This window comes from Capra hircus, chromosome 16 (assembly GCF_001704415.2).
Source record: "Capra hircus breed San Clemente chromosome 16, ASM170441v1, whole genome shotgun sequence".
NCBI classification, from domain to species: Eukaryota; Metazoa; Chordata; class Mammalia; order Artiodactyla; family Bovidae; genus Capra; species Capra hircus.
Genome location: NC_030823.1, coordinates 896,676 through 916,664, shown reverse-complemented (window position 1 = coordinate 916,664; position 19,989 = coordinate 896,676).

Genomic DNA, 19,989 nt, shown 5'->3' with positions numbered 1-19,989 from the left:
ACGCTGGCAGGTGGCAGCGGGTCAGGGCTGGGTTGAGTGGCCCAGGACCCCTCTTCTTCTCAAGGGGCCGCGGCGAGAGAGGCAGAGTCCCGGTCCTCCGCGCCTGCTCAGGGTCCCCGCCCGCAGCACCTGCTACTTCTGCCCCCCTGGGCCCTCCGGTTCTGACTTTCTTGGACACCCAAGGCCATCGACCCCTGACAAACCTGACTCAGCACTCCCTCCCACCATCACCGGGGAGGGGGCGTTCCCGTCCCGAGAGGAGGCCGGAGACCGCAGGGAAGCCAGGAGTCAGCCCGGTTCCCAGGCCCCCCAGACGCCACCTTCTCCTGCCCGCAAACACTGACTGCGCCCTCGGTGCTGAGAAGCCAGTGTGCAGAAGCGAACTGTGCTCGTCCTGCTGGGTTCTGAACCCAGCCAGGGCCGCGGAGACGGGAACCGGGAGAAGGCTCCCGGCACCCCGGGGGCAGGGCACCGCGCTCGGCCCAGAGCCCGGGGTGCCCGGTGTGCTCAGCCCCCGCAGGCCCGGGGCGGGGCGGCGGCCGGGCGTGGCCGCGACGGAGGGGGCGCAGCGCGGACACGCCCCGGGCCCGCGGGGCGGGCGTGGGGAGCGGGGAGCCCCTCGGCCCCCGCCCGCGGCTCACAGCGGCGGGCGCGCCCCGCGCGTCCGGGAGACGCCTCCGCGAGCCTGCCGGGGTTGACCCCGGTCAGGGCCCTTCTGCACGCGGACTCCCCCTCCAGCCTTCCATGGACAGGGGTAGGGTGGGGGGTGTCTACTCACCGGTCCCCACAGTGTGGCAACCAGGCCGGAGTTGTTAGCTGGTCTCTTCTGCCTTCCCACGGAAACCAGGGAGTGGGCTGGGTCTCCACCGGCCCTCCCAAGGGAAGGACCTCTCAGGTTCCTGGAAGGAAAGGGGCGCCGGGGAGCTGGGCTGGTGTCCCTAGTCTTACTTTTCTCCTGAGGAGAACTTTGTTCCTCCTTTCAACGCCGGGATTTAAACGGTTTCAACGGCAGAGCTTAAGAAAACGCTTGTCATGGCAACAGCTCCAGCCAATTGGGGCCAGACTCTGACTCACCAGCCCGGCCCCAGCGGGAGAAGGGGCGGAGCGAGGCCGGGCAGGGTGGGGCTTGGCGGGGAGCCAGGCCATTCCTCCCTGTTAAGGTGGTCCTGTTGCAAGCTGCAGCGGGTTCCTGGTTTGTCTTAAGGCAGCGTGGGGAAAGGAGTGGGGGAATCCTCTTTCCGGTGGGGTTTCCTCTCCGCCCTGCTCTCCCTCGTCGAAAGCAACGCAGGCTGGGGGTGGAGCGAAGAGTGGGTGTGGGTGGCGGTGTTCAATGGTTGCTGGGTGGAGGGGAAAAAGGAAGCTTCTGCAGGTCGCTGGCTTCCTGCAGCTCCTCTCAACCTCTTACTGCCTTAGACCCCCGACCCAGATGCCTCAGTTCAGTGGCTTAGTCGTTCAGTCCCTCAGTCGTGTCCAACTCTTTGCCACCTCATGAATTGCAGCATGCCAGGCCTCTCTGTCCATCACCAACTCCCGGAGTTCACCCAAACTCATGTCCATCGAGTCAGTGATGCCATCCAGCCATCTCATCCTCTGTCGTCCCCTTCTCCTCCTGCCCCCAATCCCTCCCAGAATCAGTCTTTTCCAATGAGCAACTCTTTGCATGAGGTGGCCAAAGTACTGGAGTTTCAGCTTTAGCATGAGTCCTTTCAAAGAACACCCAGGACTGATCTCCTTTAGAATGGACTGGTTGGATCTCCTTGCAGTCCAAGGGACTCTCAAGAGTCTTCTCCAACTCCACAGTTCAAAAGCATCAGTTTTCAGCTAACCCAGATGTCTAGGTGTCTGTGAACTTGGCCCAGCCCCTGCACCCTCCTTCCCCTGCATAGGGAGCTTGCTGGAGGAGAAGGAATTGCTTTGGTCAAATACCCCTAGACACAGCTTTGCTTGTACACACACCTTAGTGCACAGTCCTCACCCAGATCTCACAGACCTGCTGCCTGGTTAACCACCTCAGTAACCGCCTCAGGAACATCCCCAGTGCGTGATACTAGCTGCCTAGATTGAATCTTACTATGTGTGGGCTATGGTGCCAAAAGCTTTGTACACATAATTTCTAATGTTCATTGTTGGGGCTCAGAGTATCGTTGCATAGCTCAGTGAGGTACACTAAGCCTAGGACCTGAGTCATGTTTTCTTAACAGAACATTCCTTGATGAAATTTGGAGAAATTCCTATATGCACCAACCTAAAGAAGGCAGGATGTGAGCTCATCCTACCTAGCCAATCATGTAACGCCAGATACCCCTGTAACTGAGACAAAGAGCTGCCTGTATATAAGCCGCCATAATCCTTTGTTCGGGACTCTTGTCGGATTCCGCTGTGCTGGATGAGACTTGGGCCCTAGCGCGCTAGAAATTAACTCCCTTCTTGCCTTTGCGTTACTGTGGTGGACTTGTTCTCTTGGTCGGTTCGGAGATACGGGCTCGCAGTATAACATTTGGGGGCTCGTCTGGGATCTCCATCCAACCGGGGAGAACAACTCTCCTGGTAGAAGGGGGTAACCTCGTTAGGAGGTATGAGCTCTGAGCACCGGTGTTAACGCTGTAAAGGCCCAGACTAAGTCCGGGGCCCAGTATCGTACTGGGGAGGCATCTGGGTATAGGTGCAGAGGCAAGTCCGGCATGAGGCCGAGTCCCCGGTAGCGTACCGGGAGGGCAGCTGGCACTGAGGACGTCCTGACGGTAAGACACTTGCAAGTAGAGAAGGGGTTTCTAGGGGCATAAAGAGGACCAAAGCATACTGGGATTTGGTACCTGTGTGTTGTGTCGTTCCTGTGTCTCTGTGTGCCAGCATGTCGTCGTGAGTCTCATTGTTATTCGTGTTCTTTGTACCCATGGGGCAGACTGCTTCTACTCCGCTGTCTTTGATGACTGACCATTTCTCTGATTTCAAGTCTAGGGCTCAGAACCTGTCATTACTGGTGAAAAGGAGCCGACTGGTGACTTTCTGTTCCGCCGAGTGGCCCACCTTTGATGTCGGATGGCCACGAGAGGGAACCTTCAATCCCCAAATTATCCAGGCAGTTAAAGAGAGGGTGCTCACTCCTGGTCCTGCCGGGCACCCAGATCAGACTCCTTATATTCTGGCCTGGCAAGATCTAGTGAAAAACCCGCCGGGATGGCTTAAACCTTTTGTTCTCACTCCTCCTAGGCCCCCTAAACCTCCCCGTCCCTCTTCCCCAATTCTAACCTCGCCAAGCCCACAGGTGCTAGTCATGAAGGCTTCCGAAGAGAAGGAAGGAAAAAAGGACAAAAATTGACCGAAGCCGGTCTTCCAGGAATCTTCTCTGTATCCTAATCTGATAGACCTGGAGACCAAATTGTCCCCACCCCCATATGCGGATCCACATCCGCCCTTGCTTCCACAGGTTCCACAGGTTTCATCGGGAGAAGCCCGGAGGGGAACTGAACCTTCAGCTGCTCCCAGAGAGGGGGGCCCTGCCCAGGGAACTCGGGGAAGAACAAGGGGAATGGCCAGCGTAGCAGAAGAAGACCCAGAAGTCCCCTCCTCCACCATTCAAGCGTTTCTGGTCCGGGCGGGGCCAGCTAGAGAGGGTGGGGAGCGGACATATCAGTATTGGCTCTTCTCCACTAGTGATCTGTACAATTGGAAAACCCAGACTCCCTCATTTTCTGAAAAACCGCAGGGTCTTATTGATCTTTTAGAGTCTATCCTTTTCACTCACAATCCCACTTGGGATGATTGTCAGCAACTGTTACAGGTGCTTTTTACTACAGAGGAATGCGAACAGATCCTGTCAGAAGCTCGGAAAAATGTGCCAGGGGTGGATGGAAGGCCCACAATACAGCCTAACCTTATTGAGGAAGGGTTCCCTTTGGTGCGACCCAGCTGGGTCTTCGAACGCGCTGAAGGTAGGGAGCGTCTCCGAGTGTACCGCCAGACTCTTATGGCCGGCCTTAGAGCGGCCGCCAGGAAGCCAACTAATTTGGCCAAAATAAATTCAGTGAGGCAGGAGCCAAATGAGAGCCCAGCAGCCTTCCTTGAAAGGATAATGGAAGCTTTTAGACAGTATACCCCTATGGACCCACAGGCAGATGAGTCACGAGCGGCAGTTATGTTAGCATTTGTAAATCAAGCAGCCCCCGATATTAGAAGAAAGTTGCAAATGATAGAGAGGTTAAGTGAACAATCCTTGCAAGATCTAGTGAGGGCAGCCGAGAGGGTTTTTAATCATAGAGAGACCCCAGAAGAGAGAGAGGACCACATTAGACGAGAAGAAAGAGAATTTAGAGCTGAAAAAAACCGTAAAAATCAAGAAGAGCTGGCCCAGATATTTTTTGCTGGGGTTGAAAACAGAAACAGTTTCCAAAGAGGAAAAAAATTGGACTCGAAAACTGAAGAAAAAACAAGGCGTAAGCTTGAGAAAAACCAATGTACATTTTGTAAAGAGTTTGGACATTGGAAAGATAAAAAAGGCCAAAAAGAGAGACCCAGAACCCCCAAGAACGAGACCCCTTCTCCCGAAAGTCAAATCCTCTACACGGGAGAGGATAGCGACTAGAGGGGTCAGGGCTCGATGCCCCTCCCCGAGTCCTGGGTAACCATAAACGTGGAGGGGAAACCGGTTGGCTTCATGGTAGACACGGGAGCCCAATACTCAGTCTTAAACCAAAAAGATGGACCTATGTCTAAAAAAAGTAGCTGGGTACAGGGAGCAACCGGGGCTAAACGATATGGATGGACTACAAAACGGCATGTGAACTTGGGGGCCCACCAGGTAACCCACTCTTTTTTGGTGATACCCAAGTGTCCAGCACCCTTGCTGGGAAGAGATTTACTTTCTAAAGTGAATGCCCAAATTCATTTTGACCATGGACAAGTGTCGGTCTTAGATGGGACCGGACATCCTCTTCAGGTCCTGTCTCTGGCATTGAAAGATAAATACAGACTATATTTGCCAGAGGCCCCAGCGACAATAAGCCCCGAAGTACAACCATGGGTTCAAAGATACCCTCAGGCCTGGGCTGAAACAGCAGGAATGGGACTGGCCAGAGGCCTCCTATCATTGTGGAACTAAAGGCCAGTGCTTTCCCGGTGAGGGTATGGCAGTATCCCATGAGTCAGGAGGCTCGACAAGGAATTATTCCTCATATACAACGCCTCATAGACGCTGGGGTCCTGAAAAGGTGCCGGTCCCCATGGAACACTCCTCTGTTGCCTGTGAAAAAGGCTGGGGGGACTGATTTTAGGCCGGTTCAAGATCTACGAGAAGTCAACAAACGGGTGAGTGATATTCATCCTACGGTTCCTAACCCTTATACACTGCTAAGCAACTTGCCTCCAAACTACATTTGGTATACTGTTTTAGATTTAAAAGATGCCTTTTTCAGTTTACCTCTTACCCCCGCAAGCCAAGAGATCTTTGCCTTCGAATGGCAGGAAGACGGTGATCAGACCCCTGTGCAGCTGACATGGACTCACTTACCACAGGGTTTCAAAAACTTGCCCACGTTATTTAATGAGGCCCTGGACGAAGACCTCCGTGAGTATCGGGTTAAACACCCTACCATTGTTTTATGACAGTATGTTGAGGACCTCATGCTGGCAGCCGTTACAGAAAAAAGATTGCCAAGAGGCAACAGGTGACTTCCTCCAAACTTTGGGGACTTTGGGTTACAGGGCCAGTGCTGAAAAGGCCCAGATTGCCAAACAAGAGGTCACATACCTCGGTTATAAGATAAAACAGGGCCAGAGGTGGCTAACACAGGCCATGAAAAAAACCATCCTCCAGATCCCTGAGCTGGCTAACCCTAGGCAAGTGAGAAAATTTCTGGGAACTGTGGGATATTGCCGGTTATGGGTCTTGGGGTTTGCAGAAAAGGTTAGGCCCCTATATGAAGGGAGCAAAGAAAACAAGGACTGGAAATGGACTGAGCCAATGAAGAAGGCCTTCCAAGAGCTCAGGCGAGCCTTGCTGGAAGCTCCTGCCCTTGCTCTCCCTGACCCATCTAAGCCTTTTGAATTATTTGTAGATGAAAAGCGGGGGATAGGAAAAGGGGTACTAACACAGAAATGGGGACCATGGAAGCGACCTGTAGCTTACCTTTCCAAGAGGCTGGACCCAGTGGCAGCCAGATGGCCACCTTGCCTCCGTATCATCGCGGCCACCGCGCTCTTAGTCCACGATGCTGATAAACTGACTTATGGACAGAGACTCTTGGTCTACACTCCTCATGCCATAGAGAGAGTTTTAAAGCAACCCCCAGGTAAATGGATTTCTTATGCCCGCTTGACGCACTATCAGGCCTTGCTGCTTGACACCCCATGGATACATTTCCAAACGCCCTGTGCTCTAAATCCGGCTACTCTTTTGCCCAATCTGGAGGGAGATAGCCCCCTCCATGATTGTGATGAGATACTGGCCAGGGTAACGGCAATACGAAAAGACTTAACAGATATTCCACTAGATAACAGTGAGCTAATATGGTTTACAGATGGAAGCAGTTATGTAAAAGATGGACAGAGACGGGCAGGAGCTGCAATAGTAGATGACGCTGGACAGACCATATGGGCTGAGGCCCTTCCCCCAGATACCTCTGCACAAAAGGCAGAATTAATTGCCTTAATTCAAGCACTAGAGAGAGCCAAAGGAAAGAGAATAACCATTTTCACTGACAGTCGCTATGCCTTTGGCACGGTACACATCCAGGGCCCAATATATCGGGAACGGGGGTTTGTGACAGCTGAAGGGAAAGAAATTAAAAATTTCCCTGAAATCCGTAGACTTTTGAAAGCTGTACAGATGCCTCGGGCTGTGTCAATAGAACACGTACCTGGACACCAGAAGGGTGACAGCCCTACGGCACGAGGGAATCGTGCCGCAGACCTGGCAGCTCGAAAAGTAGCTGATGAAGATTTCATCACCCCTGTGTTGGCGATCGGACTTCCACCTCCAGGTATGGGAACTCTGCCCCCAACCCCTGAGTATTCATCCACAGACCTTGCTTGGATCCAAGAACACACCAACCTTCAAAAAGGTGAAGATGGATGGTACCGAGACTCAGACGGCTACTTGATACTCCCTGCTCAGTTGGGACAGCAACTATGTGAGCATCTACACTTGTCTACTCATCTGGGAGAGAAAAAGACCCTGATGCTCTTTCAAACTGTGCGCCTGCGATTGTTTGGTCCCCCGGCACCAAACAACTGTAAAGAACATAGTACATGCTTGTAAGACATGTCAACAGATGAGATCAGGAAAAGGACAACATGCAGGACTGAGGTATGGGGAGAAGGACCAGGGCAACACTGGGAAATAGATTTCACCGAGGTAAGGCCAGGCAAGTATGGTTACCGGTACTTGTTAGTGTTGGTAGATACCTTCTCAGGGTGGGTAGAGGCTTTTCCTACAAAGGGAGAAACCGTGATGATAGTGGCAAAAAAGATTTTAGAAAAAATAGTTCCCAGGTTTGGCTTGCCGGTGACCATTGGCTCTGATAACGGACCTGCTTTCGTGAGTCAAATAGTTCAGAGCCTTGCCCTAGCCCTGGGGACCAAATGAAAATTACATTGTGAATACAGTCCACAGAGCTCAGGGCAAGTTGAAAAAATGAATCGGACCCTAAAGGAAACTTTAACTAAATTGGCTATAGAGACTTGACCCTCCTTCCCTTCGCCCTCTTCCGTGCACGTAATACTCCTTATCATCTCAATCTGACCCCATTCGAAATTCTGTATGGGAGACCTCCCCCTATATGTCCAATCTTTGAAGGGAAGAAACTACCACCTCCCACATTGGGACAATTCCAAGAGGCCTTGATGGCCTTAAGTAAGGTGCATTCCGTGTTTGGAAACTGCTCCGGGAAATACATGTGGGTCAGAATAAGGGAACTGTCCCCTCACATGACATTGACCCAGGAGATTGGGTATGGGTCAGAAGGCACCAAACCAAGGCACTAGAACCCAGATGGAAGGGTCCTTATGTTGTTCTTCTTACCACCCCAACTGCCCTAAAGGTCGACGGTATCGGGCCGTGGGTGCACTGCAACCACGTACGCCGAGCCACCTCAGCAGAGCAAGAGAACGCCAAAAAAGAATGGGGAGCATCTCTACACCTGTCCAACCCCCTGAGGCTGAAGCTCCATCATCGACAGGACCAAGACAAATCGTCTGGACCGCCTTGTGGATAACCATGTTACTCTGCTCCGAAGCTGCCAGTATAAACCCACATCAACCCGTCAGAATCACCTGGAAACTGCAAAATAGACTAACACGTGAGACGCTCAACTCAACCACCGCCATACATCCGCCAAACACGTGGTGGCCAGACTTATACTTTGACCTTAAGCCGGTGGTAAATGTGCCTTGGGCTAGGGGTTACCTCCAGATGCAGGGGTTCTGGGCATGCCCAGGCCACCAGAGGACCAACTGGAAGACTTGTGCGGGGGCACAAGATTATTTTTGTAAATCATGGGATTGTGTTACTTCTAATGATGGGCCTCGGCACTGGGAGGTGGGAAATCGGGACCTGCTTAACTTCTCGTTTGCAAAACCCACCCCTAGAGCCCTGAGGGACCCAACTTTTAAATGTGAAGAGAGTTGTAACTATGCACAGGTTAGGATAAGGTTCAATCAGGAAAAAGCAAAAAAAGGGGGGGCTTGGATTTCTGGCCTATCCTGGGGAATACAAACAAGAGAAGTGGGAGGCACATACATTGATGGGGGAATTGTAATTATAAGCCAGATTCTAGAGCCAACGCAGATACACAGTATAGGTCCCAACCCAATGGAAAAAATTGATGTAACTCCTTACCCGACAACCTCCCTACCTATATCACAGAGACCAACAAGGGACCCAGAGGCAGGCCCCCTTGTTAAACTCGGACATACGGATCCACTATGGAAATTGGTAAAAGCAGCTTATACCACCTTAAATCAGACCCATCCTGAGGCAACTAAATCTTGTTGGTTGTGTTACAACTTAATTCCTCCTTACTACGAGGCAATAGGCCTCAATGCCTCTTACGACTTGGCCAATGGCACTGATCCTCCCCAATGTCGATGGGGAGAACGGAAAGTAGGCCTCACAATGAGAGAGGTATGGGGAAAAGGATTATGTATGGGCAAGGTATCATCAGAAAAATCTCCACTGTGTGCGCATGTCATTGAGCTTACGGACTTGCCCATAGCCAGGTGGCCAATACCACAGATGGGAGAATGGTGGGTCTGTTCACACACGGGGCTGACTCCATGTATACACAGCTCAATCTTTGACCCCAAAAAAGAATTCTGTGTTATGTTAACAGTTGTGCCAAAAATACTGTACCGACCAGAAGAAACTATATATGATTGCTGGGCCCAAAGGTTGACCTTAAGTTCTCAAGAAAGGACTGACAGAGTTAAGAGAGAGCCTATTATTGCCATAACTATAGCAACTAAGTTCGGCCTTGGAATAGCTGGGGCTGGAACAAGAATAACAGCCCTGTCCCTGCAAAGCCAAGGATTTAACTCCCTGAGAGCGGCCATAGATGAGGACATCACCCGTGTAGAGCAATCCATCAGTCATTTAGAATCATCTTTGACTTCCCTATCTGAAGTAGTTCTGCAAAACAGAAGAGGATTAGATCTGCTTTTTCTGCAACAAGGGGGGACTCTGTGCAGCCGTAGGAAAAGAATGTTGTTTTTATGCCGATCACACAGGAATAGTCAGAGAGTCTATGGCCAAGGTGAGAGAGGGACTAGCCCAAAGTAAACGAGAACGCGAGGTTCAACAAGGATGGTTCGAGTCCTGGTTTCAGCAGTCCCCTTGGTTGACCACTCTAATCTCCACGTTGCTGGGGCCCCTGCTAGTGCTTCTACTGATGCTTACTTTCAGTCCCTGTATTATCAGTAGACTTATAGCCTTTGTAAAAAAACGTATAAACACAGTACAGCTATTTGTGCTTTGGCAACAATATCAAAACTGTGTCTCAGGACCAAGGGAAAGATTCCTCTATATGATCTAAGGACGGGGGGAATGAATGTTAGGGCTCGGAGTATCGGTGCATAGCTCAGTGAGGTATACTAAGCCTAGGACCTGAGTCATGTTTCCTTAACAGAACATTCCTTGACCAAATTAGGAGAAATTCCTATACACACCAACCTAAAGAAGGCAGGACGTGAGCTCATCCTACCTAGCCAATCATGTAACGCCAGATACCCCTGTAACTGAGACAAAGAGCTGCCTGTATATAAGCCACCATAATCCTTTGTTCGGGGCTCTTGTCGGATTCTGCTGTGCTGGATGAGACTTGGGCCCTAGCGCGCTAGAAATTAACTCCCTTCTTGCCTTTGCATTACTGTGGTGGACTTGTTCTCTCGGTCTGTTCAGAGATATGGGCTCGGAGTATAACATTCATGACAATCTTTTTTAACAATTTATTTATTTTTAATTGAAGAATAGTTGCTTTCCAATATTGTATTGGTTTCTGCCATACATCAGCATGAATCAGCCATCAGTGCACATAGGTCCCCTCCCTCTTGACCCTTCCTCCCACTTCCCACCCTGCCCTCCCACCCGCCTAGGTTGTCACAGAGCACCGATGTGAGCTCCCTGAATCACACAACAAGTTTGCACTGGCTCTTTTCCAGTGGTGTGTGTGCCTCCGTGCCCCTCTCTCCACCGTCCAGCCCTCTCCTTCCCCCGCCCCTCCTGCCCACAGGCCTGTTCCCTGTGCCCGTGTCTCCACTGCTGCCCTGCAAATCAGCTCGTCGGGCCCATCTTTCTGGATTCCATATGTATGTCAGTAGATGGTGCTTGTTTTTCTCTTTCTGACTTCTTTCACTCTAGAATAGGCTCTAGGTTCATCCACCTCATTAGAACTGACTCAAATGCATTCCTTTTTATGGCTGAGTAAAATTCCATTGTGTGTGTGCACCACAGACTCTTGATCCGTTCATGTGTCGATGGACGTCTAGGTTGTTTCCATATCCTAGCTGTTGAAATAGCGCTGCGATGAACATTGGGCTGCATGTGCCTTTTTGAATTCCGGTTTTCTCAGGGTATATGCCCAGTAGTGGGATTGTTGGGTCGTATGGTGGTTTTATTCCTAGATTTTTTAAGGAATCTCCACACTGTTCTCCATAATGGCTGTATCAGTTTACATTCTCACCAGTAGTGCAAGCTAGCTAAGTCACTTCAGTTGTGTCCAACTGTTTGTGACCCCATGGACTGTAGCCCACCAGGCTCCTCTGTCCGTGGGATTCCTAGGCAAGCGCCCAATAGTGCAAGAGGGTTCTCTTTTCTCCACAGCCTCTCCAGCATTTATTGTTTCTAGATTTTTCGATGATGGCCATTCTAACCGGTGTGAGATAATCTCATGGCAAACTTGAGAGGCACTTATTATCTTCATTTAAGTTGAGGAAATTGAGGATCAGTGACTCGTCCAAGGTTGCACATCTGGTTAATAACAGAGCGAGGATGTGAGGCTGAGTCAGCCTGAGTCCAAAGCCCATGCGCTTCCCTGCACTTGGATCATGTTCCAGTGCATATTTCCATTTTAACCTGCACACAGATATTCATGCACACTTACACACAGACTATAAGCTGTTAACCACACCCAGCAGCCACACACTCACTAGCACTGTGTAACAGTGCCACCCCCAGATGTTGCCTGAAACCTTCTGGCTTCCAGGTGTAAACATGCACCATCAACGGGTGCACATCTACATGGGCTGACATATTCCCATACCTCCCTTAGCAGGCGTGTAAACACAGGCAGACACGCACACTCGTACACTAATGGAAGGCTGATCAAAACACAGCTCACAGGTTAAAGCCGTAAACTATGGTGTACAGAAGGTGACTGGCCGCAGCTTCAGGGTTTGGGAAGAGGCCTCTTTGATCTTCCCATCTTAACCCAGCCCCTCACACACACACCCCTGTCCTCCTTTGCCATCCACCCTGCAGGCCCAAGCATGAAAAACCACGTGCACGTGGAAAAGCAGCGTTATGAGTTACAGCCTTGTCGTCTGGTTTTCCTCTGCCTATTTGCACCCTTGCCAGTGCCCTACCATTTGGGCCCTTTCTTTCCTCTATTTTTCTATCCTAATATTTCTCAATAACTCATTTATGTCCTATTTCTGAGCCAGGGAAAGTTAAACAGACAAAAGTAAAGAAACTGTGTCGAGTGGTTGGCTGGGCTCAGAACTCAGAGTTCCCTAGTGGGGTGCTAGATCGCCTGCCCCCGTCTATCCTGGGAACTGAATCCAAAACAAGGCCCATGCCTACCCTCGTGCCTGTCTTCCCCAGTCCAGTAGGTGGAGGATTCCAGGGGTGTGGAGGGGCGTTTAGGGTCGCACTCTCTGGAAGCCATCGTGGATTGTTTTTCAAGAAGCCCTTTCTTCCTCGGAAGTTAAAGTCTCCCCCCTTGGCATTAGAGGAACCTGAAGGTGAGGTGTGCGCTCGCTCAGCCCCCACCCCTCTTCCAGCTCCTCTGGTCCATCCCACTCCAGTCTCCAGAGTGTTTCGGTGGAAGAACTGGTGGCAGGGATAGAGATGTTAGAGTTTCTAAGGTCCCACCGAAATGTCAGCTTCAGGAGCCCAGATCAATTGTTGAGGAAGACAGGGATATGAAAGGAATGGAGTCAGTGAAACTGAATTTCATATTTAACGGCCGTCAGGCTCCCTGCCTGATTGCAGCAACTTGACATTTTAGTCCCCAGTGAGTGTCAGCTGCATCTTTATCATTCATGAAAAAGCCAGCCTCTGAAATGGTGCTTCATATGGATTAAAGTGTATTTTAAGCTTGTCTGCAGTGGCTGTGTGGAGGCCTTGCCTGACTGCTCTGTAAGTTTGCCTTGGAGGAGTAACAATTTAGACGAGATGTGTGGTCCCATTTAAGGAAGGATATACTTTAGCGGCCTGGCATGTAGGGGCTGGGAAATGATGCCTGGTTAGTATGGAAAGGCTAGAGATTCTCCTCAGACTCCCTGGGTTTGAAGGAGGCAGGCTGTGCAGGGGTGGTGCATTGGGAGGCCCCAGTGGCTGGCTGGGATCCTTAGGCCGTGTCAGGTAGGATCTTCCCCGTGTCCCCGTCACTCGTGGGGCTTGTGGGATGAGGGGAGAGCCCCCCCAGCACAGCCCAGCTCCAGCCCCTTGAAACCAGGAGGGAGTGTGGAGTGGCTGCAGCTTCGTCTCTGTAACTGAGCCAGTCCTGAAGCCAGTGTTTGCTGGACGCCCAGAAGCCTCCGTGCCTTCTTTCTTCTAGCAGGGGGCTTGAGGTCTAAAAAGGATAAAAATAAATCTACCATAAAAATAACTGCCCAGCGTGGGAGAGCAGAGGCGTGCCCCTTCTCCCACCATGGAGAGGGGAGGGTGTCGTCTCTCGCACTGGAAGTTCCTGGTCGGGCTGTTGTGGATGGCTGGTTGACTAGCCTCTGACTAGACCCTTTTCCTTCTCCCGGCCGTGCCCCTGCCTTCACGTGTTCTCCGATCCTTGAGCTGCAGCCTGGCTCTCCTCAGCCACGTGTCACAGCCTCTCCAGAGCAGGCCAGGCCAGTGGGCTTCCATCACTGTCGACCCTGTCCCCACGCTGCCTCTTACTTGAAGAAAATGCAGTCAGCCTTGTCTCTCCCTTAGGTGTTTAACAAAGCATATTCCTCTGGCCTCTTGAGCCCCCCGCCTTGAGTTCCCCAAATCCCCTGTGCCAGTTCTCCCCAGCTTTCTTGAATGCAGACTCTACCTTCCCTTACTGTGCGTATCTGGTGTTTCATCTGTCTAGAACACCAAACCTCCCAGCTGACACCCAGATCCAGCTCTTCTTTAAGACAGTCTTTCTCCTCACTGTTAATATGGGAACTCCTTTTATTAGAGGCCCATCCCTACCTGACCCAAAGTGAGCCAATTATATTCCTTTCTGAGATTTTTGACTAAAAGGCCAAAGTGAAAACGAGGCTTGATTCCCTCCAGCAAGGACACTCAGAGGAATGAAGCTCTGGAAGTATGAGGTACTATGTTCCCTGCCACATGAAAGAAGCCTGCCGTCGTAAAGAGTAAAGCTTACATGCAGAGCAAGGCAGAGCAGAAAGCTGAGGAGCGAGCTCTGGCAGCATTTGAATCAACTCGACCTCATATCCTACTATACCCTTGCTTTTCCCACAAATGAGTTAGTTACATGACTCATTATCAATGCATAATCTAAACTAAATTGGGTTTTTTGATCACTTGTACTAAGTAATATAGTAATATAGAAACCTTTTAAGTCGATACATACCATTTCAGTTCAGTTCGGTTCAGTCCCTCAGTCGTGTCCGACTCTTTGCAACCCCATGAATCCCAGCACGCCAGGCCTCTCTGTCCGTCACCAACTCCCGGAGTTTACCCAGACTCATGTCCATCGAGTCAGTGATGCCATCAGCCATCTCATTCTCTGTCGTCCCCTTCTCCTCCTGCCCCCAATCCCTCCCAGCAGCAGGGTCTTTTCCAATGAAGATACACTCATTTCAGTGAATTTTATTCATTCATTTTATTCATTACTGAATACCTACTATTCAATTCAGTATACATTTATTGAATGGCTACCGTTTTAACATCCACTGGGCCTAGATGAGGCGTAGAGAGATAATAAAGCTTATCATTTAGTGGAGGAATAAAGATGCTCACAGCATAAAAACCACAATAGAAGGTGTTACAGTTATTCTTTTTAAGCAGTTATTCTTCTTTTAAATGTTTGCTTAGGGCTGACTATGCGCTGGATAGTATATGGTGAAATTTGAAGTGTGAAAATACTTCTCTGGAAATTCCAGGGAGTGATAACTTTTGACAAAAACATTAGAAAGCTCTAGGAAATAGATGGTATTTGGAGGTTCCTGAAAAATTGAAGTGTACGCTTTAGCCTGTTTTAGACTGGGGGAGTGGGGAGGGGCGCGGGGCAGGCAGGAGTGGAGAGCAAAAGTCCAGAGGTAGGAAGAGCAGAGAGTGGAGACTGGGAGGCCTCTTCAAGTCTATGTTTAGCAAGCTGTGGCAGCAGCGTGTAGATAGCTTGGAAACCTAGGTGGCGGGCAGGGATAATCCACACTCAGTGCAACGCTGGGCAATTTTATGTAGTGTAGTTATATATAACATAGTCCCTGTCCTCTGGAAGCCTCTGATCTAGTTGTAGAGATCCATAAAACAGATCACAAAACAAAGTATGTGATTAAGTCCAAAGCTTGGATCCAGATGACAAACCCAATGAAGGTCTAGTGAAAGGAAAGCTGCTGATGGGCTGGAGCCTTTGGGGAAGGCTTTTTAGAGTTGGTGGGACTCCTGCTGGACTTCAAAATTCTATCCAAGGTCTCTCTTCTCATTCCCCTGCAGAGCAATTCTGGTGATGGCTGAAGGCAGGATAGACAGACACTTATCCAAGCAACATCTGCCCCCATGCCCTTCGTGTGTCCTTATACATAACCCAAGACAAGGCTGCTGATGGAAAGGAAACTGGAAGACAGAGCTTAGGAAAGCAGTTTGGTTGCAGGTTGGTCCCCAAAACTGGGGGATAAGAATGCCTGCTAGCAACTGGGAGTCAGTGTGCTAGGCAGAGATATCAAAACAGAAGCCTACAGAATGAGCCTGGGTCAAGATGACAGGTAATAAAAGAAGACCGCAGGTAGATAAGAACACAGATAGCCAAGACAAGCTCATCTGCTCGAACAAGGAACTCTCAACTCTGTGGTGAGCTTTGTTCCAGGAACCAGAAAGGGAGCACTCTATCCAGGAAGGCAACAGTGATTTCAGCTGGGAGGGTGGTAATATGAGAGAGACGCAAATCACAGCAGCTGTCTCAGCAGCAATAGCAGCAACAAGCTGGGGCTATTTTTCCACTGCAGGAAACTTGCTGGGCCCTCCATGGGAGGTCAGGCTTCCAGCTCACCCTTTGCTGAGTGTGGGTGGTCATCTACCCTAGACAAGCAACAATTTCATTTTCTCCACTTCCTGGGATTTTTGTGGAGAGGACTGGGTGGGACAACCTTTACTGAGATCATTAGAAAGCATGTCAACTGTAAAGGGTGTGATGCAGGATTAAATCAAAGGATGCTTTCTCTGCTAACTGGAAGGAGCTGGTCTCAGGATCACCAGTCTCTGGCACCACAGAGGCCTTTGGGACTCAACTTTTATTCGCTGGATTTTGGGTGTTTTGTTGTGTTGCTGGTTCAATGCTCTGATTCTGGCAACAATGAGGCTTAGTAGGGGTGCCGAGAACTCCACCTCCTTCTGTGATCGCAGGCAGAAGAGGGTGTATAGTGGGGAAAGAGTTGAGATGGGCAGTGGGAGAGTGTTTGATAGGAAAAACGTGTGTGTTGAGCCCCTCCTGGAGTGAAGGAATTCTCTCTTGCTCATCTCTGCCTCCCTGGTGACTAAGCACATCTGAGGTGTCCGGGGCATCCTGTGAATGGAGTGCAGGGTCTACCGTGGGAAAGCCTGGACCAGCAGAGGCGAGGGCCCGCAGCACTTTCGGGATCCAGCGCTTCTGATGATGTGTAAAATTGGTTTGGTTTACTTGGGAGCATGTTTTACTGTTTCAATTTTACTCTTGTTCAGTTGTTTTGGAAACTTCAGTGGTTTGGTTTTAATTTCACTTTGAACTCATTAACTAGTTTTTGGTTTTTTGGTTTTTTTTAAACTCAAGTTTGGTTTGTGATTTGTTTTTCTAACGAAATATTTGTCTTGCATTTGTTTCAGTCTACATCAAATCAGGGTTATTTAAAAATAATTTTTGGTTAATGTCTGTGTTCAGTAGAGCTGAGAAAATAAATGTAGAAAGAAGGGAACAAGTGATGACTTTTAAATTTAATTTTTAAACCTAATTAGAGTGTCAGCAGTGCCTTAAGTGCTCATTAAGTTTCAAACGTCGGAGAAGGTGGCAATGGCACCCCACTCCAGTACTCATGCCTAGAAAATCTCATGGGTGGAAGAGCCTGGTAGGTTGCAGTCCATAGGGTCGCAAAGAGTCAGACATGACTGAGCAACTTCACTTTCTCTTCACCTTCATGCATTGGAGAAGGAAATGGCAACCCACTCCAGTGTTCTTGCCTGGAGAATCCCAGGGACGGGGGAGCCTGGTGGGCTGCCGTCTCTGGGGTCGCACAGAGTTGGACACGACTGAAGCGACTTAGCAGCAGCAGCAGCAGCAAGTTTCAAACGAACATCAAAGAAAAGCCAATTGGAAGGATCCTTTCTGGCCTCCACGCCAGACAGGAAGAGTTTATAATCTGTCCCATCTCACAGGCCCTGTTCCAGTCTTTAGTAGCTGTTCCATGTTTGCACAGTACTTGCAGTTTACATGCTTTTGCTGCATAGAATAATTGGATCCTGCAGTAGCTGTATATGGTAGGGAGAACAGGGTATGAGCTATTATTCCCGTTTTCCAGGTGGGGAACTGTCACTTGGAACAGGATTGCATGATATCACATAGTTTGTGTGGCAGGTCCTCTGCCTGCTCAGCCAAGGTGCTTGTCCCCTATCTTGAGTTGACAGGCTTTCTCACCCTGCATACCTTGGGTCAGTTCTTCAGACTTCAGACCCTCTAGGCTCAGGGGGTGCTGTGGAGAGCTGGGGAGAACAGCCCTGGCTGGGAAGGGCTGCAGGAAAGAGGAAACAACAATGGTTCTGCCTCCATCCCAGGAACTGAATTCTAGCCCCTCCCGTTTGTTCTCAAACTGACACTGGGTCCTAGATTCCAGAAATCCTCCTTCCTTCATGTTTTCGTCTGGAGGAGACCACAGGAGGTGGGCCCTCGCAGAAACCCAGAGTCGAATTTGCTCAGCAGGGAAGGCTTAGGCTGTGTACTCCAGGACCTAGGGCCCTTCAGTCCCTCCTGTTATTTAGGCAGCTCCTTAGCTCCCATCTTCATTTCCTTCCAAACACAGAGTAAGCTGAAGGGTTCCCACAGGGACCTGGGTAAATGCTTAGGCTGAGCACTCACCTTCCAGTCATTTCTCCAACTAATATTTACAATGGGCAAGCCAACTCACTTGCCTTATCTCCTTTCACTCTGGTGGTCCTATGAAGTAAGTGTCATTACACTAATTTCATGGGAAATGAAGCTCAGAGAGGGCCTGTAACCAGTAAGTCATAGAGCTGGTTCCACCTCTAGACATTCTGACCAAGCCTCTTGTGCCCACGTACTTCTGTTTTACTTGAAACGATGGACATGTGAGTGTGGTGTCCACACTAACTGAAACCACCCGCTCTGGACAGGCACCATAGTAACTATTTGTGTGAATTATTTTGTGATAGGAGGTCCTGGTAAGGAACACAGTATTAACAAGCCACCACCAACCGGAAGAGTTCAGGAAAGGTCATAAGGAGATGCAACATGTCCTACCACCTCCCAGAATCCTCCTTGCTGGCAGCCATCTTGACTGAGCAACGCGTGCACCACCAGGAAGGACCCTGAGTCAGAATGATTGGCCAGAAACAACCCGGAAACGAATCCATCGCCATAAAACTGTGAGGCACATGGCTGAGCGGTCCTCCTGGGTTCCCTCACCCTCCTGCTCTCCGCCCAATAAAGTCCCACCCAACAAAGTCCCTTGCTTTGTCAGCTGTGTTTCCGTGGGCAATTCATTTCTCAGTGTTAGACAAGAGCCCCCTTTCAGGCCCTGGAAGGGGTCCCCCTTCCTGCAACAAAGCCAGAGTGGCCAGTTCAGGGTGGAAAAAGAGATTTTAAGTGTTTGGCTCGTCTGTGTGTCCATCTCAGTTTAACAGCCTCCAGAAAGCAAGGACTGAGGATGGTGAACATCTCTGTGACCGGTGTACAGGCTTTCGGTCAAGAGAGGAGGAAGAGGGACAAGAACACCCACTCCGTGTATTTAACATGGGTGTGTGTGTGGGGCTGGGGGGAGTAAGCAGATGCAGGGTAGACCCCAAGGTGAAGGGAGGTTCTGAGGGTTGGGGTGCTCTCTCTCCCCACTGACCACCTACTCCAGAGCTCTTGGGGTCTCAGCCTGACCTCTGGATGTGTTGCACCCCGTGCTTCTAGGAAGTCACTGAGTCCACACCCCTGCCTCCAGGCAATCCTGCTAAGGCTCACCAGGTAGCGAGCCCTCTTTCTGAAAATCGCCCTGAAGAAGGAGATTCTGCTGCCTACTTACATTACACATTCCTTTTTTGATCCATTAGAAATAAGTAAATTCTTCAGAAGGGCTAACCTGAATCCTTCTTATTCAGATCCTGGTCAGCACTCACCAGAAAGAGAAAGAGGATGATAAGTGAGATAGAGCACATTTTAAGACTTTTGCTCAGCTGTCTTCCCTGACACCCGACTCTACACTGGTATTTGGAGTCTGGAGCTCTGCCTTAAAGGCATTCTCGTCTGCTGGAGCTGGAAATGAGGGTACCAGAAAGAGTGCATCCACCAGGGTTGAGGACAGACAAAGAGGGGCTGCCGCAGCTGGTGGCCCCAGGCTGGCTCCCTTAATCTTAGTTTCTTCTGGGATTCAGTGGTTGTGGAGTGGAAAGTATGTCGGTAGGAAAAGCTATTTTTCTTTGCATCGTGTGGAGGGGTGTGGCTTCTCTGACCAATTCAAGCCGATACAGACAATGTTCTATTTTTGGTTCCTTGAGTGACCTTTTGCAAAGTGTTCCGCTTCTATAGGCCTCGGTGGGCTCCCCACACCTGTGGCTTGGGAGCCTGGAAGTGGGATGCATGCATGTCTCTCCTGGTGTGTGAAACCTGGTGAATTGGTTTGAAGCAAAGACAATGGCAGCACTTTGAGCCAAGATCCTTGGGATAAGTTAGAAATAAAGTCAAATTCTGAAACTCTTCTTATCAGAGGAGCCTCCAGAGGTCATCTGGTTCTTCCCTTCCACATTCCAGGCTGGAAGGTTCTTGTCACCATCCAATCTAGCTGGTTCTATATGAAGAGAAAGTTGTTCCATGCCCTTCCCCACCACTCCCAGTCTCTGTGAGGACCGGCCTCTATTCCTGCACTTTTCGTCGACGATGG